Source organism: Protopterus annectens, chromosome 11.part0 (assembly GCF_019279795.1).
Source record: "Protopterus annectens isolate FY-2018-M chromosome 11.part0, PAN1.0, whole genome shotgun sequence".
NCBI classification, from domain to species: domain Eukaryota; kingdom Metazoa; phylum Chordata; order Ceratodontiformes; family Protopteridae; genus Protopterus; species Protopterus annectens.
This window is the reverse complement of record NC_056745.1, coordinates 1,128,165,558-1,128,191,981: the sequence shown is the minus strand read 5'-3', so window position 1 is coordinate 1,128,191,981 and position 26,424 is coordinate 1,128,165,558. Positions and strand designations below refer to the sequence as shown.

Sequence of the window (26,424 nt, the reverse complement as noted above, 5' to 3'; positions counted from 1 at the left end):
CAGTTGGCTTCGGAGCCGATAGCCCAGGCCCATCCCATTGCTATTCCTCCTCCGACCGCTTCGGCTCCGTCGGAGCAGGTACTGTTGGAGCCGGTGGAGATCTTAGGGTCGGCTCCGACCCTTACTCCAACCCGGGCCTTCGGGTCCGAGTTTGGTACACGGACTTCTTCGGCTGGACCTGGGGGGGATGTTTCGGGACCTATGTTATCGGTTCCGAGCCTCCCTCTCGGTGCTTCGGCTGCGGGACTTCCGTCGGCTATCATGGCTCCGGGGACCGGACACTCCCAGGACTCTGGGGGTCCGGCTTTCAGAGCTATGAGGAGTGCCTTGGCCAAGTCTTCTTCGGCCATCTCTCCGGCTTTACCGGCACCTTCCCTGGGCGTGGAGACTGGGTCTTTGGCAGTTCCCCTGTCCATAGGCAGCGGAGCCCCTGGGCCTGAGGTTACCCCCATTGGGGGTTCCCCTCCTCCTGAGGGTTCTTCAGAGTTGTCTTCAGAGGAACCCCCAAGGAAGAGATCGTGCAAGAGGAAGCACGTGGACTCCCCCGAGTCTATTACATCGGACACTGATCTTGATGATGCAGAGGGGTCCCAGAAGTCGTCCTCGGATGATGTCTCATTTGCAGACATCTTAGAGATCCTCAAACAACGAGGTGGCTGGATATCCAAAACCCCTCTGCTGATGAGTCAGTGCTCCTCAAGGCCTTTGGGGCTCAGCCCTCCGCCTCCTGGGTGTCTCCGCCCTTCGACGAGCTTCTGGATTTAGTTTGTCGAGGGCGGGAACATCCAGATACCGTGGAACCAGTCCCTTCTCGTCCTAATAAATTTTTGTCTGCCCCACCCGAGAAGGAGTTCCTCACTAAAGGCGTGGCTGTAGATGCCATGGTGGTGGCATCTGCTACACAACAGGACGTGGCAGAGGCTTCAACGTCCGTCCATCCTCCTAATAAGGAGTCTAGGAGCATGGACAGGTACAGGAAGCGCACCCTGACTTCAGCGGCCTTTACTTTAAGGTCTCTGAATTATTTGGCACATTTTACCAGGCTTCAGAGGGATCTGGTCAAGGAGCTGTCAGATTCCCTCTCGGTAACCTACCTGAGCAGCTAGCCCAGTCGGTTAGCTCTCAGTTGGCTATCCTTACGTCAATTTCTAACTCGTCCATGAGGCTCATTTCCTATGCGGCCCAACGGCCGGGTAGAGCGGCAGGCACAGGCGTGGCTCTACGGAGACAAGCCTGGCTCTGCTTGTGTCAGTTTGCGGAGGCCTTCAAGTCTTCCTTCGCCGACGCTCCCTTTGATGGGTCCTCTTTGTTTGGACCTAAGGTTAAAGACACCCTTACCCGCTGTGAGCAAGAGGGAAAAACTTTATCTGCCGTAGGTGCCCGTTATTCCACTCCCTTTCGGCCTTATCCCAAGGCTAAAGGAGGGGGGAAGATGTGGTTCCGTAAATCACGTAAGTTTTTTCCCCAACAGCAGGAAGATTCCCCTTCCAGAGGCAGAAATTTTTCTGGGAGACGCCGTCCCAGAGGCGGCAGAGGGCCCCGTAATTCTGGAGACCGCGAGTCCTTTCATGGCTCTTCAGCCTCCCACACATCATGAGGGATTGCCCGGCTGTGCTGCTCCGGAGCCAGTCGGGTGTCGTTTTGCCAAGCACCTAAAAGCTTGGGAGTCAAGTCACTCAGGACAGATGGGTGCTTCGGATCATTGCCGGAGGTTACACCATCCCATTCACATACTCACCCTCACCGTCCAAAAAAATCCCGGACCCACCACCCAGTCAAAGGGAAATTGCAGCCGCAGAAGCTTTAAAGCTGCTAGAAAATGGAGTCATCCAACCGGTCCCCACAGACCAGATCGGATCCGGAAATTACTCCAGGTTCTTTTTAGTGCCAAAAAAGACAGGGGACCTGAGACCAATATTGGATCTCAGCAGACTGAACCAATCCGGCACGAAATCCAAATTCCGAATGGTCACGTTACAATCCATTCTCCCATTGTTGGAGAAGGATGTTTGGATGTGCTCCATAGACCTCAAGGATGCCTATTATCACATACCGATACATCAGACGTCCAGGAGGTATCTGCGCTTCAGCCTGGGAGTCGGTCATTTCCAATTTTGTGCACTGCCCTTTGGTCTCACCACAGCTCCCAGGGTGTTCACCAAGTGTTTGGCAGTAGTGACTGCTCACCTGAGGAGTCTTGGATTCCAAGTGTTTCCCTATCTGGACGACTGGCTCCTGACTGCCACCACCAGGCATCTACTAATGGACAACCTCAAAGCCACCATCTCCCTGGGTGCTACCCTGGGGATTACATTCAATTGGTCAAAGTCTGTCTTGCTGCCCTCTCAGCGCATAAGGTTCATAGGAGCAGAGATAGACTCAAAATTGATGCTGCTTTTCTTCCTGCCGAAAGGATCCAAACTTTACAGGGCCAAGTTCAAGCTCTGATTTCAAGATCCAAAGCCCCAGCCAGGATGGTTCTACAAGTTTTAGGTTCAATGTCTGCCACGGTTCTTTTAGTTCCTCTGGCAAGATTGCACATGAGGATTCTTCAGTGGCTATTGTCAACTCAATGGTCCTTTCAGGACCTTCCCCTCAATCATCCCATCATGATTACAGAAACATGCAAACGGGACCTTCGCTGGTGGCTTCAGACATCCAATCTAAATCAAGGAAGTCCTTTTGTTATTCCCTCTCCAGTGGTCACCCTGACGACAGATGCCTCCCAGACAGGGTGGGGGGGGGGCATTGTCTGGGCAGGTTAGTTCAGGGATCCTGGCTTCCAGACGAAACTCTTCTCCACATCAATGTATTGGAGATGAGGGCGGTACTTCTATCCCTACAGGCCTTACACAGGTTTCTCCCTCAGGGCATAATTGCCATCCACACAGACAACATGTCGGTAGTCTGGTACCTAAACAAGCAAGGAGGGACCAGATCTTACCCCCTTTGCAGAGAGGCCATGAGGGTGTGGGAATGGGTGGTAGCTACCAGCCGTTTCTTGGTAGCGACCAACATTCCGGGGAAATCGAATATACTGGCAGACAGATTAAGCAGGACAATTCTCTCTCCTCACGAGTGGTCCTTAAACAAAACAGTAGCAGATCAGGTTTTCCGGAGATGGGGGACGCCGTGCTGCGACCTATTTGCAACTCCACTGAACACCAAGTGCAAAAGGTACTTCTCCTTGACTCCACATCAGGGAGTACCAGCTATGGATGCTCTAGCACAACCTTGGCCAACTGGGCTACTTTACGCCTTTCCTCCGATTCCACTTCTCTCCAAAGTCATTCAAAAAGCTTCTCAATTGGGGTCCGCAATGATACTGATTGCCCCATACTGGCCTCGTCAGGTATGGTTTCCTTACCTGAAGAAACATGCGGTGGACGATCCGTGGACTTTAGACCTAATTCCGGACCTGTTAATTCATCAGTCGGGACAACAGCATCAGTCCCTTCACTCCTTGAAGTTGACAGCTTGGCTCCTCCACTTCCGACTTTAGTCAGAAGTCACACATTAGACCCAGAAGTTATTCACATTTTATCTTCGGCCCACAAACCCACCACTAAGAAATTGTACCTCAGTAAGTGGAAGAGGTTTGCTATCTGGGCTCAACTCAGGGCTTAGACCCTATCACTGCTCCTATCCCAGAGGTTTTGAAATTCTTAACATCCCTGTTTAATCAAGGATCTTCTGTCTCTACTATTAAAGTCCAACTAGCGGCTATCTCTAAATTTCACGAGTCCATGGATCCTCCATTGATGAGCAGCAGACTATGCAAAACTTTCATTAAAGGTGCGGGTCTGTTAAGACCCCCAGTTTTTCATCCTGCCCCTCCGTGGGATCTAGATTTAGTGCTTCGTGCGTTGACATCTTCCCCTTTCGAACCGGCTGCTACATGTGAGTTAAAATATCTGTCTTGGAAAACTGCCTTCTTAGTTGCAATTACTTCTGCAAGAAGAGTTTCAGAGCTTCAAGCCCTGTCTATTAAACCACCGTACTTGATTTTCCATAAGGATAGAGTATCACTTAGGCCTAATCCATCATTTGTCCCAAAGGTCTGTTCTAATCTCTGTCTCCAACAGTCTCTAGAGCTACCAGTTTTCTTCCCAAAATTCTCCAATGAAGCAGAATACACTCTCCATAAATTGGATGTTCACAGGCAATTGCGCTTCTATTTAGACAGGACTCAGCAACTTCGTAAGTCAGACCAGTTGTTTGTGTCCTTCTCAGACAATAAATTGGGTAAAACCATCACAAAAGCTACGATCTCCAAATGGATTAGAGATTGCATAACTCAGGCTTATTCTTCTTCAAATAAGCAACTTACGACATCTATTAAAGCTCACTCTACCAGAGCTATGGCTACTTCTATAGCTTTTCATTCCAAGCTCGCTATATCAGAGATTTGTGCTGCGGCTACTTGGTCCAATCCGCACACTTTCATTTCCCACTATAAATTGGATGTGGCATCTAAAGGACGAGCATCATTTGGTTCCACGGTACTCAGGAGTGTTTTCCAGTGAGCCACCCAGGATTCAGGTGCTAGGGACGCTGTCCCATCAGTCAGAATGTAGGCGAGATAGGATCACACAACATCTTTTAGTTATGTACTCACCATAACTTCAGATGTTTGGGATCCATCTTGCCTACATTCCTAATACCCACCCTCCTTCCCCCTGCCTTGGAGATCAGAAGAGATTGAACGGTTTGAGTTCTACTGTTTTTATCTTGTTCATCTGACGATGTTATATAATCAGAGCGTGCATGTGTGCATGTATGCGGACAAACTAGATCTGGGGGACTGGTAGTGGTGCATCCTGGGATATAGTAAGCTCAGCCAATAAGAGACTTCGCTCTTTGGCATAAGCGTGCCGAGTCGGAGCCGAGGGATCGGCTCCGAACCCATCAGTCAGAATGTAGGCGAGATGGATCCCAAACATCTGAAGTTATGGTGAGTACATAACTAAAAGTTTCTGAATAGCAATTACCCGGCTTCTATTATAGAAGAACTAATAGATGAAGTCACATCTAAGAGAAGTAATGGACATTTCAAACCTATTTTGGAGCAGAATAAGAGAGGTCAATATAGTCCCTCTATGTCACAAAGTAATGGAGGGACACAAGGTCCAATACATGAACAACAAACAGATCTAGAATTCCACCTAGCATGTGTTTTAAAGTTCTCATTGGATTATCGATACATAAAAGAAATCTTGATAAAAAATTGGGCTTTATTAAAAGACGACAATAATCTTATGTCCAAACTGGGTATTACTCCCAGGATAGTTTGGAAAAGAGGTTTAAGCTTTAAAGAATTATTACATCAAAAACAACCGACACATGCAAGGACATTTAATAAATGGATGATGCAATGTGGAAATTGTCCTTACTGCCACCATACGTCATTATGTATCAACATTAACATCAATGGCTTTAAGTTAAGTACAAAAGGAAAACTCAACTGCAACTCGAAGGGAGTTGTATATGCGGCAGTTTGCCAAGGCTGTCCTTCTTTTTACATAGGTAAAACTGAACGTAGACTGAGGGATAGAGTTTATAAACATTTGAGAAGTATCAACTTGCAAAAAGAAGAAAATGCCTTAGCTAGACATGTTGTTGCTAATCCCTATCATAAGTTTCAGTTCAAAATTATTGACCAAGTTACACAAGATGTTAGGGGAGGCTCTTTTGGCCTTTTACTAGAAAAGAAAGAGTTACTATGGCAAATTAAACTTAATGCCTATTCTGATCCAGGTTTAAATGAAAAATGTTCCCTAATGTGTTTACTAAAACTTAGAAGTTTGGACAGATTAGGTGCTTTTTTGTAAACTTTGTTAGGGACTTGTTTACACTATGTGTATACATAATATTTATATAGAATTTTAAACACGAATCAGTAATGTGGTTTGTATTCCATTCGCTAAGCACAATTGATGAACAACAAGTAGGCATTTTGTGTGGAAGTTCAATAGTTTTAATAGTTTCAATAGTTTTAATAATAATTTTAACAATCTTAATTTTAGTTGATATTTTTGCAAAAATGTTCAGAATGTTTTAACATGTTTAATATCATTTTATATTATTAGCACTATCTAGGGCATCAGCAGCAAGTACTAACATGAGAACTCTTAGGAATATTAGTTATTATGGTTTGGTGCATTTAGATGTTTTTAAAGTAATTTTGTATATTTATACATATATATATATATATATATATATATATATATATATATATATATATATTTTTTTTTTTTTAAATATTAATGTTAGAAAGATACAACTTGAGACTTCAAGTTAGTGTAGACTGTTGTTTATATAGGTAGTCTAATTTAATCTTATTTTTATTCAGACAAGTATATTTTAAAGTATGAAATGCATCAATATGATCTTCGTAATATGAAGCGGTTTTAGCATGACCTGTATAGTATTTGTCGTATTTATATGTATTTGTTTAATTTACCATATCTTGCATTTGCTAATAGTAGCATTAGATTCGTGTACATATCTTTTTAGTTTGCACTTATTTGTTGTTACAATATAAGACTAGTAGAACATTATATATTATATATTTGTTTATCATTGTGGTTTTAAAATAATTCGATTCACGGTAATAGCTGTTTTAATTTGAGAGTTTGTGCCTTTAAGATGTCTGCGGTTTAATTACACCATTAGAGTTTTTGGCGCGCAGTATAAATATGACTTGATAAGAAATTTTTATTGTTTTGCATTTATTCTGAAGAAGTCTAACTATAGTGTTGGACGAAAAACGTATGTATTTTAGCATTTCAATAAACTTCGTGGTTCTTCAAGTAGTACGGCTTTTAGCGGTAATTTTAAACAGTTTGGCTTGGTTTTGTTTGTTTTGGTAGCGTTTTAAAAATCTTAGAAGACTGATTGGTACAAAACGTTATATCCAGAGGATATTTCATCCCCTTTCTTTCACAACCCAGGCCTACAAAAGGAATCCCAGATGTTCCACCCAGTCTACGGGATGTGGCATCCATAGAGGTTCAAAAACGATTACAAAAAAAGAGTCATCCAGCCAGTCCCAGAAGACCAGCAAGGATCCGGAACTTACTCGAGATTCTTTTTGGTGCCAAAGAAGACTGGGGACTGGAGACCTATTTTGGACCTCAGCAGACTCAACAAATATGTGGTAAAGACTAAGTTCCAGATGGTCATGCTGCAGTCGATACTCCCGTTCTTAGGGAGGAACAGTTGGATGTGCTCTATAGATCTCCAGGATGCATACTACCATATCAAAATGGCTAGGCCATCCAGGGATCATCTGCGCTTCAGGCTGGGAGCCAGTCACTTCCAGTTTCGGGCCCAGTGTTCACCAAATGCATGGCAGTGGTCATGGCTCACTTGAAACATTTAGGAATCCGGGTGTTTCCATATTTGGATGACTGGCTCCTTACCGCCCCCACCAGGCATCAACTTATTCGAGCAAGGGACACTGCCTTAGATCTATGTTTCCAACTGGGCATTGTGATAAATTTAGAAAAGTCTGCTTTATTGCCATTGCAGCGTACAGTGTTTATAGGAGCAGACTTAGACACGGTCAGCATGTCCCTAAAGCTTCCTCTAGAAAGAGTGCTTACCCTACGGCAACAAATTGTAGATGATCTGTCAAGACACAAAGCACCAGCATCGCAAATTCTCAAGTTGCTCTACACTATGGCAGCAACGATTATTGCAGTACCCCTAGCAAGATCTCACATGCGCATTCTTCAGTGGCTGCTATTCACACAGTGAATGTTTCAGGACTTACCGATGAATCACCCAGTTCTGATAACCAACTCTTGCAAGGACGATCTCCGGTGGTGGCTAATGTCCGAGATGGTGATTATGGGATGTCCATTTGTCATCCAGGCTCCAGGTTCACGAGGCTCATTTGCACATAAATGTCCTAGCGATGAGAGCAGTTCTCTTAGCGTTGCGGTCCTTTCAAGACTCTCTTTCTCTAGGCACGATTGCGGTCCAGTCAGACAAACATGTCTTGTAGTCTGGTATATAAACAAACAAGGCGGAACCAGATCTTACCCCCTATGTTGAGAGGCTCTAAGATTATGGAAATGGGCAGAGTCCACCCAGCGCTTTCTGATAGCAACACACATCCCGGGGAAATCCATCGTGATAGCAGACAGACTCAGCAGAGCAGTTCTGTTGCCTCACAAGTGGTATCTCAAGAACCAAGTAGCAGAAATGATTTTCCGCAGATGGGGCCAGCCTTGCTGCAACCTTATTGCAACCCCCACAAACACCAAGTGCAGCAACTACTTTGCCCTGATCCCTCAACAGGGACAACCCCCGAGGGACGCACTCGTTCACGATTAGCCTCCAGGACTCCTTTATGCCTTCCCTTCATTTCCCCTGATTACCAAAGTTTTACAGAAAGCCAGTTTTCTGGGCAGGACGCTTATCTTAATAGCCCCATATTGGCCTCATCCCCTTTCTGAAGCTTCATCTACTGCAGGAGCCTTGGATCATGGACCCAGTGCCGGATCTGTTGACCCACTCGTCAGGAGCTCTTCATGCTTCTCTCCAGTCCATCAAACTAACAGCTTGGCTGCTCCAATTCCCAGAATAGCCAGGTCCCAAAATTTATCAGCAGAGGTTCAACATATTCTCTTGTGTTCACATAAATCTTTAGCCAGGAAACTCTATCTCAGTAAGTGGAAAAGGTTTTCCATCTGGGCCCAGCAAAATAACATTGACCCTTTTCTAGCTTCCTTTTCAGATATCTTGGAATTTCTGACAAAACTCTTCAATGAAGGAGCTGCAGCAGCAACCATTCAAGTGCAACTGGCTGCTATTTCTAATTTTCATATAGGTGAATCTGAAAAGGGTATTATGTCTAACAAGTTAGCTAAGACTTTTTTGAAGGGTACGATACACTTAAAACCACCAATCAGATCTCCTACTGCTCAATGGAATTTGAACCTTGTCCTGTCCAAGATTATTCTCCTGCCCTTTGAACCTGCCTCTTCTTGTGAGCTGAAATATCTTTCTTGGAAGACCATTTTCTTGGTGGCCATTACATCAGCATGCAGAATTTCGGAGTTACAAGCCCTTTCTATTAAGCAGCCTTACTTGATATTTCGCAAAGATAGGGTTTCCCTCAGAATGGATCTGTCGTTCTTATCAAAAATTTGTTCTGAATTCACACTTAATCAAACGATTGAATTACCTGTTTTCTTTCCCAATCACTCAAATCAGTTGGAATATATGCTTCACAAACTTGACGTCCATAGACAACGTAGTTTCTACTTGGACAGGACAAAAGAACACAGAAGGGCTGATCAACTGTTTGTCTCCTTCTCGAATTCAAGAAAAGGTGCACTGCTATTCAAATCTACCGTGTCTAAATGGTTTTCTGATTGTATATCTTTTATTTACCTTTAAGCAGGCATTGCATTACATGACAAAGTCAAAGCTCTTTCTACCAGAGTGGTTTCTACTTCTGTAGCCTTTTTGACCAGGCTACCTATTGATTCTGTTTGTGCAGCTGCCACCTGGTCAAAGCCACATAACTTTATATCTCACTACAAGGTAGACAAGGACTCTAGGGACAGAGCTTCATTTGGGTCTACTGTCCTAAAATAGGTACTCCCGTGAGCCACCCAATATTGTGGTGCTGGGGACGCTACCCATCAGTAAGAATGAAAGCGAGATTGAACAGCTTCACATAAAGAAGTTATGTACTTACCATAACATTCCATGTGAGTTGTTCTTCTCACCTTCATTATTATGACCCCCCACACACACACACACACCTACCCACCATCCAATGTCTGGAAGTTCGAGAGGTTCTATCTTGGTTTTGCTTCTCCTAATGAGTTTCCTCTCACTACTTGTCTGTATGATTTCCTTGAAATCTGGGGTAGGTTTAATGCTGGTTGGCAGCAAACAAGCTCTGGGGAAAGTAGAGATGCATTGTGGGGATAGGGCTTTGGCCTCGAGCTGTTGGAGACCTCGAGCTTTGCAAATTGGCCGACTCGGAGCCGAGGATTAGCTCCGAACCAATCAGTAATAATGAAGGCGAGAACAACAACTCGGATGGAATGTTATGGTAAATACATAACTTCTTTTTCTTCGTATTTCACTGTTGCAGTCATCACCTGTGGGTTATCCCTGCTGTGGTACCCCTCGGCCGGCCCGAATACCAGAGTCAATTTTTTTTGCGTCATCTGCCATCAGGTCATCAGTGCTATAAAGCAAGGTAGCCGATGTCATTACATCATTCTTTCTTGCCATGGAGCCTGTAGCAGAAGCAGATCACATGACTGCTGGTTGGTCGCTACCAGAAGTTGAATCTCAGCTGAAAGCATCTAAAGCTAAGTACCCCGTTGGGGATCCTTTTTTCTTGCACTAACCGATGTCCAAAAAAGTTAATTGTCTCACTTGTGGGAAGCAGATCCCACACCGAGACTTCCATTCTTACTGTGTCACTTGTTTAGGCCCAGACCACGAAATCCCCCATTGCTGGTTCTGTGTCCTCTTTAATGCGAGAACAATTCGCTGTAGAGCTCTTTTTGTAGACAGTTATTTTCGTGTTCCATCTTCGCATTCCGATAAGGCGTCCATCAGCCAACTACCTTTTATGGCAAACACATTCTCCTCCTCCCCCCCTCTGCCCTCCCTTCACTCATCAAAAACTAAGAGGAAGGCTCTCCCTCTTCAAAGACAATTGGCTTTCTGTAACAAAGGACCAATGGGTCTTAAAGATAATTTCTCAGGGATACAAATTATCTTTCAGCCAACTCCCAATTCCAAGAGGGTACCCAGACTTGTCTCCAAACTAGTGGGCAGTGGCATTGAAACTGGTCCAAACTCTTGTATCCAAGGGGGCAGTAGAACCTGTCCCCTCGGATCAAACAGGCAAAGGTTTTTATTCCAGACTATTCCTTGTTCTCATAAAAGAGGGCACTTGGTGTGCCATCCTGGATCTATCCATTCTGAACACCTCCCTGGTGGTCCCCAGATTCAGAATGCTAACTTTGCAGCAGCTGCTGCCTATGCTAACAAAAAAAATGCCTGGCTAGTGACCCTAGACCTAAAAGATGCCTACCTCCACGTCCCCATCGGGGAATCATGCAGAATATTCATGCGCTTCAGAGCAGGCTCACAACACTTTCAGTTCTCTGGCTGCCTTTTGGCTTATCTACTGCTCACAGAGTATTCACCAAATGCTTGGCCTCGGCCATAGCATTCTGCAGATAGAGAAGTATACAGATTTACCCTTACCTGGATGACTGCCTCATTCAGGCAGAGTGCAAAGAAAAGCTGCTCCAGGACCTTCTCTTTGTCAAATCACCCCCAACTTCCCTAGGGTTCACCATCAACGAGAAGAAATAAAAAAAAAAAAAAACTCACCAAGAAGATCATTTTCTTGCAAGCTGTGCTAGACACAACATCTCAAATGGCCTTCCTATCCCCAAAAAAGCAGTGTTTCCTCCCTCTTTACTTTACCCAGCTGGCTTCCAGAAGTCACCTCACTGTGAGGAAGTTCCCACAAGCCCTGGGATACATGGCATCTTGCATCCTTCTCATTCCTCTGGCCAGGCTTCACATGAGAACCTTTGGTGCCAGCACGGTCAGTCCCTAGAGACCTCTCTCCCCCAATCCCATGTATAACGGCCGAGTATCTCTAGTGGACAGAGGCCTGTGCCAGGAACAAGGGTCTTCCCTTCATCCTCCACCCTTCAGGCCAGACCATCACCGATGGCTCAGACATTGCTTGGGGTGCTCACCTAGCAGGCAGGTGGACTCAAGGTCTTTGGGATGCCCAGCAACTTCACTTGCACATCAATCAGAAAAACATTATGGCAATACAAACGACTCTGATATCCTTCAAACCCCATCTCAGGCCAGGGATTCTCCTTATAAAAACAGACAACACCACAGTAATGTAGTATATCAGCAAATGGGGGGGGGGGCAATCTTACCCCCTGTGGAGGTTAGCCATGGGCCTCTGGCTTACAACCAACTCCATGGGTGTACACCTAATTGCCCAATACCTACCGGGGGTCAACAACACCCTGGCAGACCACCTAAGCAGAAACTTACTGGACCCCCACGAATGGCAGCTCCACAGGGAAATCTTTCTGCAAATCACTCAGGAGTGGGGGACTCCGGAAGTGGATCTCTTTGCCTTGCATGTTAACCAGCAGCTGCATAAGTTCTGTACCAGGGAGTATCATCTCCTAGCTTGGAAGGTCGATGCCTTGACCTTCCCCTGGAACTTCCTCTTTGTGTACGCATTCCTTCCTCTTTGTGTACGCATTCCCTCCTCTGCCCCTTATTCCCAAGGTACTGATCAGAATAAGGGAGGAGAGCCCAGAGGCCATCCTCATTGCTCCAGATTGGCCCAGACAGCATTGGTACACCTTACTGTGCAGCCTGACCTTACAGCCCCCCAAGCAGCTTCCCCTGATCTCAGACCTCTTGACCCCGGTGAGGGGGAAGATACAGCACCCAAACTTACAGACTCTCAATCTTTCAGCATGGCTTTTACCTTAAAAGCTAACAAGGAGTCCCTGTTAAGCAAACGGGTCCTAGACATCATCACAGAGGCCAGAGAAGGCCCAGCACCAGAAAATTATACACAGGGAAATGGAAAAGATTCTGGTCCTGGAATCAGTCCAAAGGGATCAGTACCTTCCATCCCTCTTATCTTGGATTACCTAGCCGAGTTGCTCAGTAGTGGCCTCTTTCTCCTCTATTAAAATCCTTGCCTCAGCCATGTCTGTCCATTATTATTCAGACCCACCCCTCTTCTCTCATCCTTTAATTAAGCAATTCCTCAGAGGGGCTCCTAATATCAGACCTCCCAGAAGACTTCCCACACCACACTGTGACCTGAATTATGTTCTAGAAAAACAAACCTTGCCTCCTTTCGAACCTGCTGCTTCTACAGAATTGAAATACCCCTCCTGGAAGACGCCTTCCTACTAGCTATCACCTCAGCCAGTAGGGTCGGCCTTCCTACTAGCTATCACCTCAGCCAGTAGGCTATCAGAACTTCAGGCTCTCATGGCTGTTGAGCCCTTCATCATTTTCCATACAGACAGGGTCTCCCTGAGGACTAACCCCTCCTTTATGCTCAAGATGGTATCTGATGTGACCCTCAGCCAGGTCGTACACCTTTCCCACCTTCTTTCCCAACCCTCAAAACAAGGGGGAAAGAATTCTGCACTCATTAGATGTGCACAGAGAATTCTGATACTACGTGGACCATACTAAGCCAGTCAGAAAAACAGACCAACTGTTTGTCAGCTTTGCCCTTGGGACAGAGAGGAAGCCCATTTCCAAATGGATATCACACTGTATCCATTTCTGCTACAGACTACATGGGAAGCCCTCCCAGGTCTATCCGTACCCATTCCACTAGGGCAGCCTGCACTTCCACAGCCTTCCTCAGAGGAGTCCCCACCAGGGATATCTTGGAAGCTGCCACCTGGACCTCTGTCCATACCTTTACAAAGCATTACCACTTGCCTCTTTTTTCTAAGTCTAGGGCAGGGTTAGCCTCTGCAATTCTGCTGACCCATGCTGAGGACTCTAACCTATCCTTTCACCCCTCTCCTCAGCTTTGGGAATCCTTCCACAGGTGTTGACTGCAACAGTGAAACACGAAGAACATAGTGCAGTTGTGTACACTTACCATAAATGTAGATATTTGAGTGTATTCACTATTGCAGTCCTGGTTTCCCTTCCTACATCCCTCATATAGTATCTTCCCCTATTGGGGACATAAGCTTCCCACGGTGGCTTTTAGCCACCAGGGCCACTTCTTATTTCCTTGTGCTTCTGATAGGTTAGGGCAAGAAAAACTGATGTAATGATGTCTGCTGCCTTACTTTATAGCACTGACGACCTGATGTCAGATTACAGGCGACAGCAGCCAACACAAAAAAAACATAGACTTTTTAAGACTCAGTATGAGGAACGGTCTTCATAATGAGATGCCCTTGAGAGGAATGGGCCCCATCCATGTGCACGAGACATTACTAGCTTGAGCAGAGGTGAAGAAAAAATAATTTCAGAATCAAGCCCTCTAGAGCTTTTCTGCTGCAGAAGAGAGCGCTCTTGTGGGTTTTTGAGTATTGGCATTCGTATAGCTTTTCTCCATTGCTGGGCAGATATGTTCCCTTCATGGGAAAAACATCTACTTATTTTATGACAAAAATCTAACCTCCTGAAAGAAAAACTTGTTTTTAAGCTGGAAAGTGTTTTTTCGGCACTCATGCGATGCTCAATTTTTACTGAGAGCGTTACTTTTCAGTTTTGAAGATAAAAGTTGTTAAAACTTTTTTCCTTTCTAAAATATGTTTTAATTTATATTTGTGGGAGGCGGGGTAAGTATATTTCACTGTGTGTTTGGTATAGCAGTCAAGTTTTTAATAGTTACCGGTTTTACTAACTACTGCTCACCAGGATTTTAGCATCTTTTTCTGCTTTCCCCTTGGAACGACCTACCAGTTTCTCAATTTTTCCTTCTTCCAGCCACTAAAGTAAAAAAAAAAAAAAAAAAATTAGCCTTTGCCCTTTCAGCAGGCAAATCAATTGCCTGAGCCACAAACAACTCTGTTGTGGTCTTTTCTGGTTTATTTCATCTTTTTCCTTGGTTCTGTCTGATTTAGTCCCTTCAGCCAGGGACTACTGTATCCGAGGGTTAGACACATCCTCTGTAACTGTTGAAGTACCCTTGATGGACAAAGGAGAACTACACTTATTGGTCTCTGAAAAAGGAACCGGGAGCATCTCGCTGCCTATCCAGACTGAAGTGCTTGTCCCTAAGCTTTGTCTGATGGTCAAAAGTAAGTTTGCTTCTCTAGGAATGTCTGTGAAAAAGAAGCAAAATGTTCGACATTTGTTTTCAACTGTCTGTCAATTTGGACAGGAGTGATTTATTGGGCTTAGTTCAGGCTTTTGACCTTACCAGTTGCGGTGTTTCTAGTAAGAAAAAAGGAGTTCTTCTCTATCTGAGGATGTTCAGGAATTTGAAGAGGAAATTGAGAGGACGTTTTCTCTTCTCAGGCTTCTGATTCTGAGGAGAGTGTTTCTTATAATAGTCCTTGAAAGGATTTTCTTTTTCTGAAACCAAATCCCAAATAAATCAGTTTCACTGGGAGCATAATGATCTCCTGTCATTAAAGAAATATATTTTATAACAACTGGAATTTCCTGAACCTACTCCAATTCTGCTATACTTCCAGCTTTGGATAATTTATTTATTACAACCTGTAACGTGACTGATAGCCAGTCTGCTTGCCCTAAGAAAGCAGATATTGTGTAAAGATGGTCAGTCTTAAAAGTTTTTGTTTTCTAACCCCAGCTCGGACCCAACATTGATTTCCTTGGTAAACCCAGCTGCTGTTAAATATCTGAGAAATGCTAATCCATTCCCCTCTGACAAGAATGGGGAATACTTTTGAAAGATTTGGGGAAAATTGTGTATTTTCCTGCAACCCTAATTTTTAGAATTCTTGTTTGTCAAGCACGTTAACATTTGTAATTGCCTCTCTTGAAAATTAAGAACATTGTGGCTTCTTTCTCTTGTCTGGGGAAAAATTATCTTGTTATGATCATATTGCTTCTGTCTTGAGTGATTAACCATTCTTTGAGGTGTTCTCATGATTCAACTAGTGCCTCTGCCAGAGCTGCTGTTGGAACTTTTATGAGACCGTTTGCTTGATTGATTCCTTCTCGTAAGATAGTTTTCCTGGGGTGCCACTTGGATACCTCAGTTCAAATAGCTTTTCTTACATAGCAGAAGGTAAATCTATAACTAAATCTTTTCTTGAGATCCAGTATTTTTCTGTCAGTCTCAGCCTATGGGTTCCTCAGATCTGATTGGGTCTAACAGCAGCTGTATGAAAGCCTTCACCTTTGAAGCTACCTCCTCTCTCATAATGTCCTGTGGATCTAATTCTTCCCAGATTTTTGTTGACACTTTCAGGTACCAGAATCATTTACCTGAAGCTCCAAGGTAAGTTGATCATTTTGTTTGTCCATTGTGCTGTTTTCTGCATTGAACTCACCTCTCCCTCGACAGCATCTTTCTTATTGTAGTTTTGCATAGCTCGTAGATGCTTCTAATTATTTAAGAGTGTCTTTTTGTGTCTCTTTCCCACTATTGTTCATGGTTTTTAACACCCATTTTTCTCTCCTTCATCAATTGGCTTTTATTTCTATTTATAATCTCTTTCTGCATAGTTAATTGTTAAGGGGATAGTTTTGATCATTGTATAGGATTTCTTTCATAGTTTGAGTGCAGTTTTTATATCTTGTTAGATGCCTGGGTTATGGATATAAGTTAACACGTGTCATGCAAATCCTGGGGAATATCATTGCTTAGGTATTGCCCACTTTGAAAAAGACTCTCAGACCTGTTCAGCATTTGGTGCTAGGACTCTAGCAGACAGGAGGGCCAAACTGGCTTTAAGGAGCTTGTTGCCTGCTTCTCCTGCCCCTCTTACCATCTTCTCATTCCTGTTCTCCTAGCCAGAAGCCAGACAAAAACTGAGAGTGATAAGGAGGCTGATAAAAAAATTTAATGGAGAAACAGACCAGTGAAAGAGAAGAGGAGGAAGAAAGGCTAAAACTTGAGGAAAGTGAGTTGAAGAGGTGGAGGGTTGATTTCCCTCCATTATTTTCCCTGGGTTGAAAGACCCTAAGGCCTTCAGTTGATCCACTAATTTCTTTGTTTGGATTCTTAACCTCTTTAGCTCCAGTGTCCTTCAGCTTTAGATCTGACTCCGGTTCCTCCCTGAGATCCAACAGGTACATTGTCTCATGATATCCCAAGCCCTCAGCTTTTGGTGGCACCAGTCCCAGGTAGGACTTTTCTCCCCTTACATCCTGTTACCAATTTGATTCTTCCCCCAAACCATCTCCATTTTGGGTCCAAGGCTCCCCTTTTCAAACCAGGATTTCTGGTGTCTGGACCCGAAAAACCTCCATCAATGGCTTCTGCTAGGTTGCGAAATCTTCTAGGAACTTGAAGAATGTTGTCTTGGAGCAGCCTCTGAGATCCTTATTAAATACCCAGTGGAATTATCATTCCCTCCTCCTCTGCTCCAAAGTTTGAGAGTTTCCCTCAGCCAGTTCTGTCCGCTTATTGATTTGTTCACTTTGTTCTGACAGTTTCCTTTCTTCTTTCAGAATTCCCTTCGGCTCCTTTGATTTCAGATCCAGCCCTAACCTGAATCTCCCTCATATTGGTGCTGGAAGCCAGGGTGTCTTTGACAGTGACATCTGCTTTGATGTCTTCTACTCTGATACTGTCTGTTCCACAGGCATTCCAGTGCTGAGAAATTAGACCTAAGCATTTAGGATTAGGAGTTTCGGATCTGTTTGCACCCCAGAGCTCTCTTACTGTTGATAGCTTGTCTTTAGTTTTAACATCGGACCCGACCTGGTCGGCAGTTGGAACAAGAGCTTTACTGAGATCAGAAGATCGAAGGGACTCTGTTTCCATCCATCCGACTTTGGCATCGGCATCAGCATTTGGCTTCAAGACAAAATTTTTGACATTAATGCTGGATTCATCCCGATCCCCTTCTTGCATTTTTGCTTCTCTTAAGTGGTCCTTGTGACAGCCTGCACTGTGACTGGCTTTGACCAGCCCTGGGCCAGGGGGATCACCTTTGGCTACTGTGTCCCACCCAGCATATTCTCCATGGGAAGCACACAAAAAGAGCCTGTGTAAGAGGAAGCAGTTACTTTCCCCTGAGGAAAGTCTTTTTTGAATTATCGCTTGTAACATAAGCAGGTTTACATTCATATAAAAGTAATCAAACTGTATTAACATAAACATACTTTATATATATGTTGCTATATATCATATAACCTAAGCAGTGTTACATAAATTATTCAGTTAGTTTTTTTAACAAGAAACATCTTCATTAAACCGTTACTTGCTACATAGGCAGTCTTACATTTATGTAAATGAAAATAAACGACACCAGCACAATCATAGTTGCAAGCATTTTACATCACAAACCATACCGACACACTCCCAGTTGCAAACATTATACATGACTTTATAAACTTACCCAGTTTTTCTCACTCAAACATTACATAGCACACTTAAGTCCTGCTGCCTTTTAGGCCTCATTTCTCCCATGTATGTATTGTTCCCACAGTTCCCATTTTTCCCTGAGAAATGTCTTGTCGGACACTCTGACTGGTGAAGGGGAAGGATCCCCAAAGTCCCTCCATGAAGATGCCTCCTTTGATTTATTGGAATTGATATAACAGTGAGGGTGATAGACCATTTAATCCTCTTCTCCACCTTTGTGGAGGCCCATCCACATGTTGGGCAGAATCCCATCTGGATGCCCTTGTTGATCTGATGTCTCTGAGGGCTTGGTGGGAGCCTAACATAGAACTATAGAGCTAATCTTATGTAAGCCCAATGAGGTTTTGGCCACTCCAAGGACAGAGCCCATTGGACCAAGGGTCTAATGCTAGATGCTACTGCAAAAAAGATATTTTGGAATAGTGCGTGTTGGTCCACCCCGGAACAAGGAGTCCCAGCATTGGGCCACTTGAGTAAGCTCACTAATGCTTCAGCCATACTTGTCCTCTATGGATTGAATTTCAATGGCTCGCTTAACGTTTCTCCAACAAGACATAGTTACTGAGGCATCTTAAATCCATGGAAACTCTTGTCCACCATGCTTTTAATTTCTAATGTTGCCATGCGGCTGATCTCCAGTACAGCCAGTGATTTGATCTGCACACCAGGCACCTGCATCATAATTCGATGGCATACTTTAATGTGTTTATGAAATTTCATGGGTGCTGTAATGCATCCTCCCTTAATATGCCCCCATTGGTGGATCCACCTTGTTTGGTCCCAAGGTTATGGAGACTTCAGGAGCGAATAAGATGAGAAAACCCTTTCTGCCATGTGAGCTTGTTTTTCTGATCCTCTCCCCCCTGCCCCCAAGAACATTTTCCAGGAATCAATGAGGTCTCAGCAAAATGTTCTGTACGTCACAGCTGTTTTTGCAAGAAGCCCCAGGTGATTGTGCCCTGCCCCCATGGCAGAGGGGTGAACTTTAATGGTTGCCATTCATGCAGCAACAGTTCACAAAACCAAGGCTTCAGATGCTCCTTCTCTGGTAAGCCTTTTCCATGTTCCTGAATGTTTGCCTGACTGCCACACTCTGGCGGCAGTCAGGGGAAGCATAGCTATTCAGCCAGAAGCTTGGGTGGTCATCACTTTGGACACCTGGGTATTTAAAGTGATTTCCAGAGGTTATTCCATTTTCTTTTTAACTAACCCAAAGTTACACAAAAATCCCTTCCTAATGTTCCACTACCATTTCATTTACACATTTTCTCTTTTACTTTAACCAGTAGAAGTTAATGTTGCACTATTAGTTAAGGATATTAATTGCCATATCCTTGTAACTATCTGAAGAGCAAACCTCTTCATTTGCAAGTTTTTCTTCAGTGCTTTTATATTTCAGTGAAGTTTGAAATTACTTACTATATTCTTCCAGCAACCGTTTTTCCACAGAAAGAAAACTTGATAAACGTCATGAAGTGAGTGAACACAGAAAATGTTCTCTTAGCACAAAATGTGCATAATTTGTAGTTCTGGTGGCTGTATTCATATTAATTAAGATACTAGTTGTCATACAGTGTAAACAAGATGCAGTGCATGTGTATGTTTATGTATGTGTGTATGCAGATGTATTTGTGTGTGCATGGGACGTATATAAAATGGTTCTGAGCTCTGTGCTTTCACCTAAACTGGAAACATTGCTACATTAAAGAAAGACTAGTAAATCCATCCAGCCCAAACAAACATTTCTGTCATACTGTTCGTTGTTTGGTCATTACTTTTACTTGGTTCATTTATTCTGATGTGCCCCATTGGGGAACTTTCCTTTTATCTTACGATATTTTGTTAAAGTTGTAGATGTTAGCTAGCAGTGGTGAGTGAGTGTAGTAGGCAAGATACCATACAAGGACTTGTATACCAAGTGTCTTTTTTTTTTTTTGACTAGGCCCAGAAGACGATCACAAATCTTGATCCATCTGCCAGTCATTCATTTCAGAAACCCTTGGGTCTAGTGTGCCTACTCTCGACACCTTTCTTGAGACCAGAGTCTTAAATGCTTGGCCTAGTCCAAGATAGCGGACCCCACATCCTTGAGTGTCCTTCTACTGCCGAAGAAAAAAACTTAAGAGCCCTCGAATGGATCCACAGTCTGGTGTTCCTGACTCTAATGTAACCGCTGAAGTTACTGAATCTGCAGTACATCGGGCTTCTTCTCAGTTGCTTGCTGTCGAGACCCAGTTGAAGGACCGGTATGGCTCCTGAGGCCTTGCAGATTGCCAACACATCTAAGGAACTCTCTCATCACTTCAGTAGGATCGCATAGTGTCCCTCAAATTTTAGTTAGTTGAAGAGATCCTGGGCTCTGTAATAGAGGTCAGACATGGTTCCAGACCTCAGTGTCTCTTCCAGGCAGACATCACTCTTAAAAAGAAGAAAACAGAAGATTAAGCTTGTTGCCTCCCCTCAGCAGCTAGAGATGAGTGGATGAATTTCTCACAAGGGTTGTTGTAAGCCATTATGTCTTTGAAAGCTCCCTCCTTTAGGTCTCCACAGCCACAAGCTGCTTCTCTAAAACCTACCTTGGTTTTATCTTCCTCTGATGAGGAGCAGAACTGGGACAATGACCATTCTCTGAGATATTCCTCTCAGTTACATTCTCCAGAGCACATCTCTTCCAGCTAAGAGAACTTCCTCTCACCCGATTCCCTTATTGAGGAAGCCTTCTTTGAGAGACTATACAGAACATGTTGAAACTCTTTGATTGGCAGTCCACACAGATCTCTGGTGTTCAGGTGAGGCATTGCACCATCTTGGAGATGGATACCCCTGGCTTTTCCCCAGTCCCCAGCTTTCCAGGTCGTCTTTCGGTCCACATCTTCTGCTCTTTATTCTCAACCACCTGCTCCGAGGAGACCACACAGGTTTTACAAATTCCCTCATGACCTTAAATATCAGTACAAGAACCTAGTTGCATACCTTTTTGCAGTACCTTTAACCTCCTGCCCAGTGCTAATGCCCTGTATACTCAAAAAGATAGTAGGGCTGTGTATAGATGTGGGAAAAAGGTTGACATCTCTGCTACTCTAGCCTTTAGGGAAATTAATTACAAGACTCAAATGACAGTTGATCCTTTTCTTGTTCTGTGAGATTCCCCCTATTATGCAATAATTTAACATTTGTCAGTCCCTCTAAATAATTCCTTTTACTTCTTAACCATAGCTTCCTTTCTTTTATTTTCACTCTATTTTTAAAGTCCACCTTAATTTTATCCTACTCTCCAACTATGTTTTCAGAAGAACTTTCTATCCTCTCATAATCTCCACTACCCATTCCTTAAATTCCTGTCTTTTCAACAGATAGGTGGGAAAGCGCCAGTGTCTCATTTTTATTTCATTATTCTGTGTTTTTATTTTAGTTATTATTGGAGTGTGATCTGAAATAGTTATTGGGTACATATCAAGACCTTCAATTAAATGCACATGTTCTTGTGAAATGTAAAATCTGATGATGTTGCCTTCAATTTGCTCTTCAACCTATGGGTTTCGGATCCCAGTATCGGATCTGACTTGGCCGCATACCAAAGCTGAAGGTGCCAACATCTGAGCTCCTCACCCACCCATGATGCTGCTCTCCTCCTAATCCCTCAAATCTTGTTTACTGCTATTAGCTAAGCATCAGGTTCTCACACTCTGAGCTCTTCGGGGCTGTCTTTTGGTCAGTGAGTGACTATTTTGCAGTTTATCTAGTTAAATTTGCTAGTGGTTATCCTTCATAGTACCTACTTTCTTTCGGTCTTAGGGCTGTTTCATAAAAAGAGCTTTTTTGGTCTCTGTTTCCCACACTTTCCTACCCCTTCCCTACTGTTTATATATATATATATGTGTGTATATATCGATACATATGTATATGTATATATATATATATATATATATATATATATATATATATGTGTGTGTATATATATATATATATATATATATATATATATAGATGTATAGATGTATGTGTGTGTGTATGTATATATATATATATATATATATATATATATATATATATATATATATATATATATATATATATATATATATATATATATTACCGTTTGCCAATTTTCTCTTAATCCAGAGTTGGCTTTGCCACTGCAGTCTTGCAGGGCCTTATAGCTGGTCCTAATGCTATCTAATTTCCTCCTCCCATCCTTAGCTTTGGGAATCTACCCAAATGTGATGACTGCAACATTGAAACACGAAGAACATAGTACAGTTGTGTACACTTAACATAAATGTAGATGTTCGAGTGTATTCACTGTTGCAGTCCTGGTAACCCTCCCTCCAGCCCCCTGACTTCTTTTGGCTATACCTCTATTCCTTTTTACTATGATTTAAAGCTTTTTGGTGTATTTGCTTTTTTGTTGGAGGTGTATCCTTGTGTGTGTGTGTGTGTGTGTGTGTGTGTGTATGTATATGTGTGTGTGTATGTATATATATATATATATATATATATATATATATATATATATATATATATATATATATTTAATTGCTTCCCATTAGGGAGGCACCTGACATCTGGGGCAAGAAAATCTGATGTAATAGCGTCAGCTGCATGCTTTATACCTATGACTACCTGACGTCATGGAAGATGAGACAGCAACCAGCGCAGGACCCAAGACTTTGATAATCAGGCCGAGTGAGGGCTACTGCAAGCAGATAACCCAAATGTGATGACTGCAACAGTGAATACACTCGAACATCTACATTTATGGTAAGTGTACACAACTGTACTTTCCTCAGCTGACTGTACCCATTTCCATTTTTGCCAAAGCTGCTGTGCTGAAGTAAAAAATGTTGTGTTTGTGGGGGGTCATTTAGCATCCTGTAAAGATTCTGAAAGAGAAAGTAGCTGTACATTCTCAGTTTAAAGAGTTTTACTCGAGCATTTCCTTGCTGCCCCCAAATAAAAAATACAGATGAGCTTTGAGAAAATTTGGGGGTATTTCTTTAAGCATGTAAATGTTTGGAATGTCCTCTTAAGTAATTCCTTCTGCTTTTTGATTCATGACATGTGGATACTATATCTGCAGCTTCTCTGAATGATGCATATTGACGAGCCAATCTTTCGTCCTCATAGGAGAGTACTGAGGTTGGAGATAGGAAGATTTGTAGATTAATTTTCATCTCAGGTAATGTCCAGGATTTTTCTGGAAGTGCCTGATCATAGCCACAGAGATATGCATGGAAATGGGTGTTCACTTTTGCCCTTACCTGGACAAGTCAGACTTCCTAGAACCAGTTGTAGTAGCATTACTGGTATCAGTTTTGCAACCATTACCTCTACTGTAAACTAAAAGAAATCTAATTGGATTCCATGAAGTGAAAGACATTTTTTCTGAGACCAGTATTGGCTTGTAGCAGCAGTATGCAGAATGTATCCTGACAGAATTTTCAAAATGCTGGCTTTGCTTCATTAGCCAGCATTTTAAACCATGTTGTCCCTGGGGAGTGTTCCTAGTGATGACCATATGTCAGCAAATGTTGTTATGGTACTTAGTGCTGAGTTGCGGAGGAGATATTACCTTACACAGTTTGTGGCATTGGATGGCATCTCTATTGCATCTGTTTCTCAGATTCTGTCGTTAATGGAAAAGCCTAACTGCTAGTTACAAACAGTACAGCTGAAGCTTGGCAAATCATATATGTTGTATTAGCCACTTAACACGTCTGGTAACAGATGAGTCCAAATCCCAGTCAGGTGTGTTCTTTTGGCATCCAAAGGTTCAGGGAAACATGTCTCCTTTCCAGCAAAGGTTGCATGTAGGCCTGAAAGAAATGTTAGCAGAACTTCTGGTAGTAAAACCATTCAAAATGTTGTGTTACAGCTGCTGGTAAACATGAATACTTCAGTGGTCATGGGGTACATAAAATAGCTCAAGGTTATATCTCTTTTGCAAATTTGCTTTACAAGTGTGGGAGCTAACACTGTCTGTAAGTCTTAATTTAAAAGCTTTGCATCTCTCAGGTGTAGATAAACGTTTAGCTCCTCTCCTTTAGTCTGGTGTAGTCAGTTTTCTGTTGGCAGTTTTACTAAATGCAATCATTACATCTCAGCATCGCTGAAAACCACTTTTAGTGATCATTGAAGTTATCATTTTCCTTGCTGTTGTCTAACCACAGAGTTAGTGAAGCTGGAGAGGGTGCGCAGCTCCATAAAAGGAAAGTGGTTTTCAGTAATGTCAGTTTGCAATAAAGGCACTCTGAGATTGGTATCATTCTGTAAATTCGGGCATCTTTTTAGTTCTTTTGCAGCTAACAGGTCAGATGAGCTTGGTGGGAGAGGGAGGGGGACCATATTGTTTTAACTGGATATTTGCTTGCATTGGGTTTTGTCACAAATCTATAGTCTTCAAGGAATTATTAAAGCATATTGCTCTAGGTCGGCTACTGCTATAGCGTAGAAGGATAAAGGACTAACTATGGCCCAGGTGATCTGGGTTCTGTGAGCAGCTCAAGCATTTGAATCTGGCAAGGAGGGATGGGCATACCTGTCCTGGTAGAAGAGGGACATTCATCTAAGGTGCTCACTGGTAAGGGTATGTGGTCCATGGGGGGGGGGTAACCTTCAGATGACATTATGAGTTGAGCGTAAGGGGAGGACAAAATGAGAGTAGATCCTTTTCCCTCTCAGAAGCATTTGCTTGCAAGAACCCCAGGATGCCCTTAAGTTCCAAGTTTATCCCCCTCCCAGAATCAGTTAGTCCAGGAGTGGAAGGATGAGCTGGCAGATTGAGGTGGATAGGGACACTGTGATTGAACTGGAAGGTATGAAGTGGGGGTGGACAAAATAAATTCCAGCAGGCCAGCAGTAGAAGATGCTTCATTTTTCAGAGGAGTCAGTTCTGTAGCAATTTGTAAGATTGCCAGCTGGTCCTTTGTTCATACATGTACCAACCACTGCAAGCTGGATGTAATTTCCAAAACTAGATGTAGTTTCATAATAGGTGTCCGAGCTGTGCAGTTGAGGACATGACTAAAAATTTGGACTTGGAGCTTTCATGCTTCTAGTCCTCTTAATGCATGAAATCTGGACAATGCCGAAAGTAGTGTGGGGGGCAAAGACCTAAAATTAGGGACAGACTTTAAATATTGCTCTTATAAACATGTAAAATTGCTAGAATAATAATTTTTGCATTAACATGCATTTTCTGGAGGTTATGAAATCTGAAACTTAAATGCCTGCCATTAGTTAGTGACTGCAGTGTTCTTCAACTTACCAGAAAGCCATAACTTTTATAAGCAACAGACCAAAAATATGAGGCAAAAATTAGAACATTCTTTGAAATTCTGTACACTTAAAAGGTATGCCCAGGAAGACTGTGGCAATGATGTATCATAGTGCAGTTGTGTGTGAGGATAATCACTAAAACAGTAGGTGATTAAAGTGTCCCTATCTTCATTGTGTCAGCTGTCCTTCCATCCTCTTTATTAATCCATGCTGTTTACTGATGTGTTTTGTTGCAGGGATCTCCCACATGGGTACATATTCAACCATGTTAGGCCTGTGCGCAGAAGTAGATCAGCATTTTGATGGGACAGTGATGTAATTACTTTATACTAAGTATGATGGCTGAGTTGTGTGATTGGTGACTACTGTTTTAGAGCCTTGTCTTTCCTGTAGCTCTCCACCAGGGCTGTATAGTGGTTTGGCTGTTTACTACTGACTGGATGACAAGGAGATTACATGAAACATTGGGCTTTCTGTGACTACGCGTCCAGAATACCACGATGTCAGTAAGCAAGATGTAAAGTTGTCTGCAGTTTCCATACAGTACTGTCATTGGAGCTGCACTGAGGCTTTGTGGTAAGAGGTGAATACTTTTGCCTACATTTTTGTTTACACAGAGAAAAGAAGATTGTTTTGGTGGGTTCATTTGTAAGGAGGTTCTGTCACCTATTACCCTCTCCCAAAAAGAAAAACAACCTGTATTTTTAGGTGGTGAGTGGGGGTTTAAGGGTTGTATCAGACTCCCCTTACAAACACAATTAACAAAAAGAAGTACTAGAATGTGTCAGAATATTTTAACATAAGCAGTTATCAAACTACAAAGCAAAATTAACAGTTTTAAAGCTACACAAATTTACTGGCAAAGTCTAATGTCATACATTAAAGCTGATGACAAAGTTCTGGTGGCAGTATTTTTTTAGAATGCATATCTAGTGTTCCTGTAAGAGGTTCAGCAGTGGTGCGTGTCTTAATGCATTGTGTGTGAAACACAGCAGGGTACTCCACTAACATGTATGCCATCAATGATTAGTGGTAAGTGCAGACCTTTTGTA

General features: G+C 43.0%; 1 protein-coding gene across 1 annotated transcript in view; it reads left to right on the top strand.

The window, feature by feature from the left end:
* The window catches only part of BRAF (B-Raf proto-oncogene, serine/threonine kinase), a 1,627,514-nt gene that overhangs the window by 892,650 nt on the left and 708,440 nt on the right, over positions 1-26,424 (top strand). The gene's annotated exons all lie outside the window — the stretch shown is intronic.